The sequence below is a fragment of the Nicotiana tabacum genome, chromosome 21 (genome assembly GCF_000715075.1).
Source record: "Nicotiana tabacum cultivar K326 chromosome 21, ASM71507v2, whole genome shotgun sequence".
NCBI classification, from domain to species: Eukaryota; Viridiplantae; Streptophyta; class Magnoliopsida; order Solanales; family Solanaceae; genus Nicotiana; species Nicotiana tabacum.
In genome coordinates, this window is record NC_134100.1 from 19,386,989 (window position 1) to 19,398,433 (window position 11,445).

Sequence of the window (11,445 nt, forward strand, 5' to 3'; positions counted from 1 at the left end):
TTTATTATTTTGAGATGCAATGGATGTTTATTAAAATAGGCATTTGTAGCGTTGCTTTTATGTAATACACATTATATGTATCGTATAAGACTGTTATATTTGATTTTATATATATAAAAAAATAGGTATAGAAATCGTATTTTATATAGAATGAGTGTGTTTGTTAATTCAATATAAATATGTATATCTAATTATACTAGTGAGGGTAATGCCCGGGCTATGCCCGGGCCCAACGACTATCTAGTATTTTTGTTAATACTATTTTCGGATGTCACTCACTTTTGCATTTAAATCCGCCATGCTAGTTATACATATGAAGTAAAGGAATGAATTCCTTTGAGCTAATATGTAGATGCTAGTTGAGATTTTATAGATAAGCAGAAATAGAGCTATATACTACTTAAATATATCCTAGGGCAGAGAAATATATGTAGGTTAATGCTGTTTTCACTAATTATTAGAGAAGAAACATGTCAAGGAATATGTTTTCGTACACTTATAAGGTTTCGCTAGGATGCTTTATAAAGCAAAGTATTACAGGCTAAAGGGAGATAGTGCATTTAAAAGTCATAACTATTCATTATCAGGACAGAATTCTTGTCCACATACAACAATGTGATTTTAAGAGTATTTAGCAACATGGTCACTGTCTTCACCTATCCATCCAGTTTTTTCATTATGTTGGACCAGCCATCAAACACGTAGCTCATGTGAATGATTCACATTAGAGAGTATAATCTGCTCAAATAAACTCGGTGATATCCAACGCCCACAAAAACCACCTGCAGTTATTATTAACAAATGAGAGCTTTGGATAAATTTGTGAGATGCATTCATCTGTAAGATACCAGATGATGAGTATTTTACCGCAACTGCAACTTCTGTAGAGGTCGTTAAGTTATCAATTATAACCTTAAAATGAGATTCAAGTATCTTTTGAACATAATTTGCATTTTTGAGCATGCTTTGAAAATGGACAGACATAGAAACCAATTACTTTCATAGGACATGGGGCATTCAGGAATAAGAAGCTTAATATTTATTATGGTTCAAAATAATCCAGTCAAATGTAGATATCATTCTCAAGTGCTTTCATGTTATTTACAATTGATTCATCATCCAATATATATTACTCATCGAACACTTACAAGAACCATTATAACTACCAACACCAGCCTCAATAATAAACAATATCAAAATCAAAAGCCTCAGAAGGACCAGAGTAGGCAAGATAAAAATATTTTACATGTGGACTTCACTACAGATTCAGCGGTAGAGAGTTTTACCACTGTTCCACAAATAGGATTTAAATGAATCAGCAAAGCAAATCCAGATTGCGCCATAGAGAGATGGCCTGCACAATAAGTAAAATAATGTCCTAGAAGAATTAAATATTGAACCATGACTATCTGCTCCAAAAGATGGAATGGCAAGGAGATGATTTTAACATGAAAAAAATATAGATTATACGGTGAGATATACCTACTGAATATTTCTGTCAATCAGGTATGGGTTTCACAGACTGTTTAGTCACTTCCTTTGAAACATTGCAAGCTCGGAGAAGCATTCATCAATGACTCAGATGACAGGGATATAGTAGATATGCCCTAGATCCAATCTCATATTTGAAGATTTGAACATATTTTTTTGAATATTATTTGATATAAAAATATATGACATTCTTTTATAATAGTTATTATTAATTGTTTGATTAATTTGATAAGTTCCTTGATTAAATTCTTTTATACGCAATCCTTCCTCAGATTCGCTCTTGTCCGCGACAGCTGTAGGTTTTTTTTTTTGCTTCCTCTCAGCTTCCCGTCCTGCGGCTTTTTACATTTCAACTCTTTCTGCTTCCAGCCTATCCTGCATCTGATGGAATACTTATTATCCAGGGGAAGCATACAATGAAACTTAGGAGTTGGCTGTTGCAGTCGGTTGAGATGACTTGATTTGGTTCTATCTATAGCAAAGTGATCTACTTTAGTTCATCAAGAATCAGAGCTTACTCTCTCGGAATATCTAAGATGATGAGTGATCTGAGAATGAGGATTCCGTATAGGTACTTCCTAAACTGTTCAAATGGACTACTGTTATGTTGGGTTGCTAGTTTTAGCGTTTTCTTTACAGTTTTTTTTCCTCCTCCCCTCCCCTTTTCTGGGTCACTCAATTTGGTTCTAAAGGAGTGGTCACTGTTTATAGGATTTGAAATGAAGTGGGGAGGAGAGGGGGTTTCCGGGGGATTGTGTTCTGTGTGAGTAAAATATTTTTCTTACAAATATATAATTAATCTCAAGTTTTGGAGATTTTTCTTCTACTTTTGAACATTAATTTGGCTTTTCTATTCTTATTGATCTAAGATGAAATAGGTTGCTGAACTCCTACGAGCTAGGTATCCCCTTTTTGATGTGCGATATAGAGCGTATACTTTGGTTGTTATAGAGATCCATAAATAAAGAAGGCTTTAAAAGGAGCTTATAAGCCAAATTTTTTTTGAATATAGACTCTTGGAAGTTTGAACTCACGACACTGCACTATGTTGTCTCACTGATCCTGTTGATTTGTCTGTTGATAGATTTTTTGTGAGCGAGTGTTTTAATCATAGGTGTTGATACAAGGGATAAGATCATATATGAGCTTAGAACTTCACATTTGCAGTAGAAGTATTGAAAAACTGCAAAAGGGACCTAGAATTAATCTCCACTACAGCATTCTGTTTGGGCTGTATATTGTGTCATTACCACATTGAAAAAGATCAATATGTAGAAAATTTTAAACTTCATAGATCAAATAAGCTTCATTTTGGAAATTCTTTCTTGTTAGGAGTCCGTCTGACTTTCTGTGAAGTGATTTCAACTGTAATATTTACCGTTGACATAATTTGTAGTGACAGGTATCTGATGAAAGCACCAGAGATATGACTGCGAGTGTAAAGCTGGATTAGGTCACTAGGCGGATGCTTCTTTTGTCTTCCTGGTAAGTGCCCGAAAGAATAAACTATCTTTTTGAGCTATATATGCTCTCAGGTGGTGGCGTAGCAATGTCGTTTTTCCTTTACTGAGTGTAGGAGGAGGATATCGAACCATGGAAGAGTTGCTGGAAGTGATAATACAGGAACAGGAATCCACAAAATATGGTATGTATAGTGTTACCTCCATATAACATGATTGATTTTCAAGGATTTTGATTAATTCACTCTCTCGTGCAGGTTGGTCTTGCTAATTGCTGAGTGATACTATAATACCTTGCTTGTGTTATTTGTCAAATGGTATTGAAGAAGATTTCATGTAGCCTGTTACTCAGTCCGATTATTCTTGCTGCTCTGACGAGGTACCAAATTTACCTAACTGAATGCTTTTGTCTGTTATGTTTCTATAAAGCTTGGACCGTCAACATATCAAGTTGCTTTCTTTTGTGTGATTATCACTGGGTGGAGCCTGATCTAGATCCTCAGTGGAGAAGCCTTTGATTGACTTAAGGAATACAGAAAATTATGGTTATTTGATAGCAAACTCTGAACATTTCAGCCACCGATATTGTTAGGCCAACTGAGCTTTTCCATGATTTACCTATTACAAGCAAAATTTAACATAAATACCTGCTATTTGCTGCAGTGTTGGAAATTTCTGTAGCTAAAGCAGATGCATATGCAGGACTTCAGGAGGATGGGTGCACTGCTAGAGGAGAGATGAATATTTTATTTTTTTAGAATTTTGAAAATCCAAGAATGAACCAAAAAAGAAAAGAAAGAACAACAACAATTACGCCTCGTCATCATTAGCAAAATAAAATAAAATAAAAAAAGAAAAGAAGGAAGGCCAAAAAAAAATAGAAAAGAAAAAACAAACAGAAAAATGGGAAATCAACTGAACGATAGGTCACGACCCATTGGCACCCCGGGGGGGGGGAGTGGACGCGGCCACCAGTAGACCAAGGTGCTCTCCTGAGCATGGGTGGCTGTATAGAAATTTAAGTAGATTTGGCAGAAAACCAGTGCTATACATGGACCAGGGAGGGGTGCATGGGTTCACGTGAACCCATACCCCTCTAAGCGGATCTGTCGCCGAGCTAAGGGATGTGGTTCAGCTTGACAGGAGAAGAAATTTATTGGTACTTGTTATGAGCTTCCTTTTTTTTTTTGGTGGTCTCTGTTATTGTCATGTCAGTCTGAGCTGGTCATGCCTTCTAGTGGAACATGATTAATGTCATCCAAGTTCCATTTATATATGTGCTCTGTTGCCTAATAATTATTAGTTCTATTCATTAACCATTTTTCTGATGGATTGTGTATCTGGTTCTTCAACTTTGCAGCAATACACTCTTCCGAAGATGGCGGTGTTCCTCCCCATGAAAGCTGGTATATGGAGGTACTGACTTATTCAACAGAGATTGTACCAGATATAAAACACGTCCTGCTAGGCCAATCTCTCTAGCATTGTTATTAAAAGTCATCGCTTCATCGCTTAAAGCAAGAGCAATACGGAATTTGGGATTACCACTTCACAGGTGAAGCCATGCAGTTGATAAAAATGTGTGCTTCAAAGCATGAAACGCACTCTAATCCCAACGAGAAACGACATGTTCTTTGAATCTCAACTTTGTGATCTAGATTAATATCAGCATTAGTTATATTGAATACTGAAATAAGTTATTGCAGTTGCAATTTGATCAGTATAGTACTAAATCAATTTATGTTTGCTACATTTTTGTCGTGGATTGTGCTTTTCGCATCAAGCCCTAGGAACCTTGTCGTTTTTTGCTTTATTAAATGCTTATTTCTTGGTGTCAAGTTGGTTTATTGGCTTAATTAGTTAATACAAGAAAATTTAACCAGTTTTATAATGCTTCAAACATAATCCTTGGAAAACCAAAAGAAGTACCGAAGGAAAGGGACGTAGCCTCTCCCTTGGCCTTTGGATAGGAGAAGAAAACATCCTTCGCTCAAGTTTTTTGCTTCCTGCATCCTTACTAGTCAAAGAGGGGCTCTTAGACCAACAAGGCATTCTAGGGAAAGTCGACCTCTACATAAGTCGTTATCTGTTCAGGAAAAGTAAGCTACCTTTTTTTGATCCCCTTCTCGGGCAGGGAAAATGACACAAACTACAAAGATGAATTTCCACAATATAATCTAACATAATACTAAATTCTTTTTTTGATATGTATTCTTGAGTAAATTCTCGCTGAAAGTGTGTAGTGAATAGCCTATCATTTGAGGAGCCATTGTATCTGATGATTCCATAATATGTACAATTTAATGAAAATCCACTTGCTATTTAAAACAAAAGAGTCATTTATATGCTGCAGGAAATTTATCGCTTGGTTTGACAACAAAGTGAAAAATAATTATTTGACTCCTGAGAAACAAAGTGAAAAATAATTATTTCAAGGCACAACGATTGCATCTATCATGAAACAAAACTAATTGCTCATTAGATTTTCCTTAAGGTGCTATTTGAAGAGATTGAGCTTGAGCTTGACACAAATAGAACATGATTAATAGTTTCGGTTCTCGTTAAATCTGTAACAACTTTGATCATTTTAGTCACAAGGGTGAAAGGGAAGACGAGCATTTTCAGTGGTATTAGCACTCCTGTAGCCTGGTGTCAGATGTTCTTTCTTTTCTTTTTTTCTCTTTTGTTTTCGGGTGTAACACTGACGTCCTTGCCATTTTGTGCGTACTGCAACAATTTTACTGAATACCTGCTATCTATCACTAGCATAGGTAACTCTACATCCCAAGGCCTTGCGTCTTAGGTGGTTTTCACAGGCCAAGAAAATCATTTTATACAATGTGTCACATAATGTATAAAGAGTGCATTCATAAGCTGCAGATGAGAGATCCTCACTCTAATGCACAAAATCACAGAAGATCAGAGCACAGTGAGCACAAATATTGTCCAAGTTCACTTAAAACAATATGGTCGATAAAGAAACACAGACTAAAGAAAACAAGGAGAAAAACTCAAGTTTTATTTGAAAGGGAATAGATGATTTACAAAGGCCACACTTAAACACTCTTTTCTCTTTTTGTTTTTTGCTTTTCTTTTTTATGTTACTTTTTCATTCTTGAAAACAGTCACATATTGTCCAGACTTCCGAAAGGGGCCACACAAATGCATTATTCATTATGAAGTTTCCTGAATCATTATTTTGATAGCTTTAACTCATTCCCTGAAGTGACGTTTAAGTACGAGCATAACGCACAGAAATCCGCTGCTGGATCAGGCTCCTACAAGAAGGACATTCTTTCATTCCCTGCTTCTCATGGAGCTCATTGCATGTCGTGCATAACACCTGATGAGCACATGGTAGAAAAACCACAGACATCTCCTCCGACAAGCACATCACACACTCACGTTCTCGTTTCACCCCTCCATCCCGAGAGTATTCCTCAAGATCTGTCACCATTGAGGAGATATAAGGCATTTGAGTGTCCTTTTGTAATGAAGCATTTCTCAAGTCTGCCAGTTTGCTAGCATAGCTTCCATCTATGCCTCTTTTAAGAGCTGCTATCTTTGAAGAATCGGTCTTCAGTCTGAGCTGGGATATTTCCTTTTCTAGCTTTTCAATATCATCTTTAAACTTCTGTAAACTACTTTCAGCTTTTAATTTGGTCATATCCTCCTTGGATTTGGCTGAAGTTTCTATCTGTTCTCTCTCTTTCCTTACTGAACTAGCCTGCCTAAGTAAGTCTTCATTGGCCTTTTCTTCCTGCTTCCATCTACCCTGCAAGACATTGGCTTGTCGGTAAGAGCATAGCTCATCTGGAGAAATCACATTAGTATAAGAACATCAGTTGAAAGAATAAAGATCTACGAAAGACCTGCAAAGCCAACCACTTCCCTTTACTGTTTGCCGTTAGCAAATTCATATTTCAAAAAGCAAACACACCAAGTGCAAGAGCTACATGGTTCTGATCAGAGACAAAAAGTTTCTTTGATAGCCCCACCCACCTCAAAACCCCCCTTCCCAAAAAGTGACCCTTCCCCACTTCACTCCCTCGGTCACTCGAACCCCTAAACTCATGGTTGGAGGTAGAAGGTCCTTTTCACAAGGCTATCCCTCCCTTGTCAAACTTTTCAAAACATGCTTCACCGGAAAAAATAATTCTTTGTGATACTGATTTGCTTTTACCAATACGGTGGCAAGAGTGAAACAAACTCGAAGATCATGTTAAGAGTTTAAGACAATGGAAAATGTGGTCTTTAGTGAAGCAAGAAATAAAAAATTTATCCGTTCAAGCTTCTGCAAAATCTTGTAAGAGTCCTCCAACTGCAATGATGCATGTAAGAGGCAAGTGCAAATAACCTATTACTGTAACTCTGCGTAGTACCATTTCATCTACATTACGTCTCAAGATCCATTTGATAAATTCCTTTAAAAGTTCATCACATCAAGGTATCACATGAGATGTCTTCCGAAACATTATGTCCATATCAGACATCAATGTCAAAGCATATAAATTTCAACACATGAATAAAAATGCAACAAGACACTATGAGAGGTGGAGATACCTCATTCCCATTGTCAGCACAGCTATTCGACTTAGACAATAAGCTATCCCACTTCAAACCCTATTACAAAGTGAGGAAAATGGCACTGCACAAATATGCTATGCACTCCTACTAACATAATAAAGCCAAAAGATGCGAAAAAGATCTTGCATTAGTTAGATGCTTCTTGATCCCAACTCTTGCTTATACATATAGAAATCTGCACAGACGAGAGTCAAGCTACTCTCAGATAAAGAATCCAGCAGGCAAAAGTTCCCTTGTTCAGTTTTCAGATTCTAAAATTACACAAGTTAGTAAAATAAAGAAAATGAAGAGAGAGAGAGAGAGGTTCAAAAACCACGTCGAGTCATTTTTAAGCAAACACATACAAGAGGTTCATTTATATTTCTCATCATTAGGTTTATCTGTCAAGTAGGAAAAAAGTACCAAATCCCCATCTGAGAGAGAGCGAGAGAGAGAGAGAGAGATTAGGTTTATCTGTCAAGTAGGAAAAAAACACCAAATCCTCATCACAGAAGTCAGATTGCATGTAGCTTCTACAGAGATGTCAGTTTGCCAATGACATGCACATGCCCGACTGAGGAGAGCCAAGCTACCACAATACGACTTATTCACCGACTTTATTGAGCATTGTATATGACCTTAAACAAAATTTACTAGCATAAAGCTTGTTAATTAGCATCTTCCTACCTAAGCTATGCAAAAAAAAAAAAAAAATCCTCTTTAAGAATTAAAGGTTAAAGGTCCTAGTACATAACTAAACATTACAGCCTTTTTAACTTAGCTAAAGCCTAAACATTTTTTGGCAAGAAGCATCTTGTGAAGCATTTATGATCTTAATCCCCTAGTAAACATACCTCGAGCTGGTTTTGAACATCTCTAGCTTGCTCCAGCCGTTGTTGCAGTTCCACCAGCTTTCGTCTTTCAGCTATAAGTTCATCCTGAAATATAGCTTTCTGCTTCTCCCATGACTGGAACTTCATAAGCGTCTTCTTTTCCCTCTTTGATATTTCCTGACAGCTCGCAGCTGACTCTGCTGCACGCAATTTGGCAGCTTCCATTTCCCTCCTTAGTACAGCATTCTCAATTTCAAGCCTACGAACAGCACCATTAGCTCGTTCGACTTGTCCGCTAGCCTTACACAAGGCATTCTCCATCTCGGCCAGCTTTTTCATGGTATTTTCTTCCAAACTCTGCTTCTCTTTCTTAAGCCTCTCCACTTCCTCTTTTTCTTGCCGAAGTGTCTTAAGCTCAGCTTTGTCTTTACTCAGTCTACGAGCGGCTTGCATAACCTTTTGATTGGCCCATTCTGTCCACTCTTGGAGCTGACCTTCCAATTCCCGAACCCTTGGAACTAACTTTAAAATCATTTCATCTTTCTTGTCTTGAGGAACCCATTGAGCAACAGATTTTTCATTTGGAATCATATTAAGAGAACAAACAGCGCCCTCAGCATTATAACGAAGAGGCATCGGGGTGATGCTGCAGTTGGTAGGTGAGAGCGAGAGCTCAGTATCAGCAGCGGGCAATGCAAGTGAAGTATTCACTTGCGGTAATGAAGAAGGGATATTTGCATTAGGTAATGGAACAGAAACATTGACATTATCGCATCCAAATACTGATGTAGAAGAAAATCCATTATTTGTTGAGATACTATGGTGTATATTATCTTGAGTCACAGCAAAACTGGTCTTATTGATCTTTGATGAAGCATTCTTTATATTCATGCCGGTAGAATCTGCCATGGACTTAAGTTTATTATCTAAAACTAAACCACCAAAACCATTGAGTTTCCTAGAGACTCCTTTAGAACCATAAGTACGCTATTGTTTCTCAAGATGTAGGGACTTCTGCCTAAGTATGTACTCTCTTTTGGTGATCCCAGACAACTTTCGACTACCAACAAACTCCTCGTCGACGGTTGGAGGATTGGGTGTTCCAACTGCCGTAAATGTTTTATCAACAGTATCAAACAGAGAACTTGAAGAATCTTTCTCTGAGATAATTCCACTCAGAGCAAATGAAGATTTGGGTTTGACATCATGAACTCCTGTCATAGCGGCCGCCTCCAACTGAAAGCTGTGGCCACAAGTTACAGAAGCGACATTGGAAGTCTCAGACGAACAACATGCACAAGCAACAGAAGGATTTGGCTTACATGGAATTCTATTGTTGGATTCGGAACTTTTGGCCTCGGATTGCAAATAAGGCTGCACAGAAGCAGAGTTATTTTCATTCCCATCAGCAACCAAACTACTCAAAGGATCACTTTCCATCGCACAAGCATGGGATACATTCATGTCACATATTAACAAGCACCACATTGCATCACCAGTGCTAAAGAAAGGCCTAACTTCCCGCAGAACACAGACCAATTCAGCCAACACATACTTTTCCATCTGCTGCAAATCCTCAAAATAATGCTCCCTGCACAAGTCAATCTCTTGGCCGCTACGAAGAAAACCCAATGTATTCTCCACTATGTTTGATACAATGTCCTTACAACCATAGCAAATTATTAAAACAGCCTTTGTGGCAATCTCTTCATTGTAACCAAAGGCCATTATTCTTTTAATTGCACTCCTGAAAATTGTATCCAAGTTGCTCAAGACAAGCTCTTCTAGCTCGGACTCTGTAAGATCACTCCAATCAGCATCATGGAACTCTTCAGTTGTTTCAACTTCCTCCTCTCTAGGCTCGCTCGGACCTACTTCAGATGATCCTACGCTGCAAGACAATCCGAGGTCTAGTTTCAAGCTTTCTGAGCCGTCTTGCTTCAAGCTACACATATCACAGCCATTCGAAAACTCATGACAAGGGATCATTCCAAATTTGTCCGCTGAAAATTCAAAACTCGTGCACTCAAACTGAGGAGAAGAAATTAGTTTATTTGGATCGGCTAGAGGTGGATCCGCCCTGAATTTCCTCTTATTCCTACTCCCTTTTTCCAAGACTGTCAAAGCCGGTGAATATTGAGCCGACGTTGTAGCACATGCCTTTGCAACCATTGATGCCATAACTTAGCTGCCAAAATAAAATCTTTCTTTCTCAGAATCAACCCATGAAATTAACTCACAATTATTAAAAAAATCACAAATGTGTTGACCTCATACCAATGCACATAACTATAACAAAAACACTGAAACCCAGTTCTTAAACTGTTACAGAACATCAGAAAAAACAAGCTAATAAACAACTTTTTTTCCAATTGAAATGCATTAAACAAGCCATATCAAACATGATCATATATATTGCTCAAGTCTAAAATCTGATAATCCAAGCAAATTCCACAATCCAAGAACTATACATATGACTTCACAAAAAATTAATAAAATCAACATGAATTAAATAAGTTACTTACATCAAGAACAATTACCCAGAAAAAAACTTCCAATACTGAATGAACTTAAATCACACCCATTAAGCTTCCGATCAATCCCAATTCAAATCAGCAATCAAAATTAACCCATCATCCAGATGAGCTGGATGTGCAAACATCAAGGTTATTAAACGTGCCCGCATGCACACTTCTGACGTTTACATGATGAACCAGCTCATTGATCATTTCATTGTATGCTTCCCTTGGAAGGATTCCGGAATTTGAAATGTTAGTTAATAGAGTTAAGAGTGAAGCAGAATGGCGGTGGGATCTATAAAGGAGATTTTTCATCAAGCTCAGATTGTAATGGTCAACTTCAGTATTAGCATCAAGCATTTCAAGTAGGATCTCTTTAACCATGCAAACATCACTTCTTTTACAGAAACCTGAGAGAATCTGATTATAGGTCTGCTTACTTGGTGCTAGGCCAACCTCCTTCATTTGGCGAAACAAGGTATATGCTTCTCCAACTTGACCACCAGTAAGTAGTCCACTAATGGCAATAGTGTAAGAAACATCATCTAGTTGGGATTTCTCTGAAGCAGCTTTCTT

The 11,445-nt window shown here is 37.5% G+C and overlaps 1 long non-coding RNA gene and 1 pseudogene across 3 annotated transcripts; one reads left to right on the plus strand and one right to left on the minus strand.

The window, feature by feature from the left end:
- Positions 1-1,733: 1,733 nt before the first annotated feature.
- Positions 1,734-4,714, plus strand: LOC107761225 (uncharacterized). 2 transcript variants are annotated; one of them, XR_012704527.1, is made up of 5 exons: positions 1,734-2,062; positions 2,888-2,976; positions 3,068-3,136; positions 3,209-4,110; positions 4,312-4,714. It is a non-coding gene; the product is annotated as an uncharacterized LOC107761225 (long non-coding RNA). The 2 variants fall into 2 exon arrangements; XR_012704528.1 differs by having other exon boundaries at positions 3,209-3,330.
- A 1,226-nt stretch (positions 4,715-5,940) lies between these two features.
- LOC107761223 (putative E3 ubiquitin-protein ligase RF298) lies at positions 5,941-11,445 on the minus strand (annotated as a pseudogene). The gene is made up of 3 exons (XR_012704654.1): positions 11,310-11,445; positions 8,372-10,538; positions 5,941-6,726 (listed from the first exon to the last, which is right to left on the minus strand). The product of XR_012704654.1 is annotated as a putative E3 ubiquitin-protein ligase RF298 (transcript).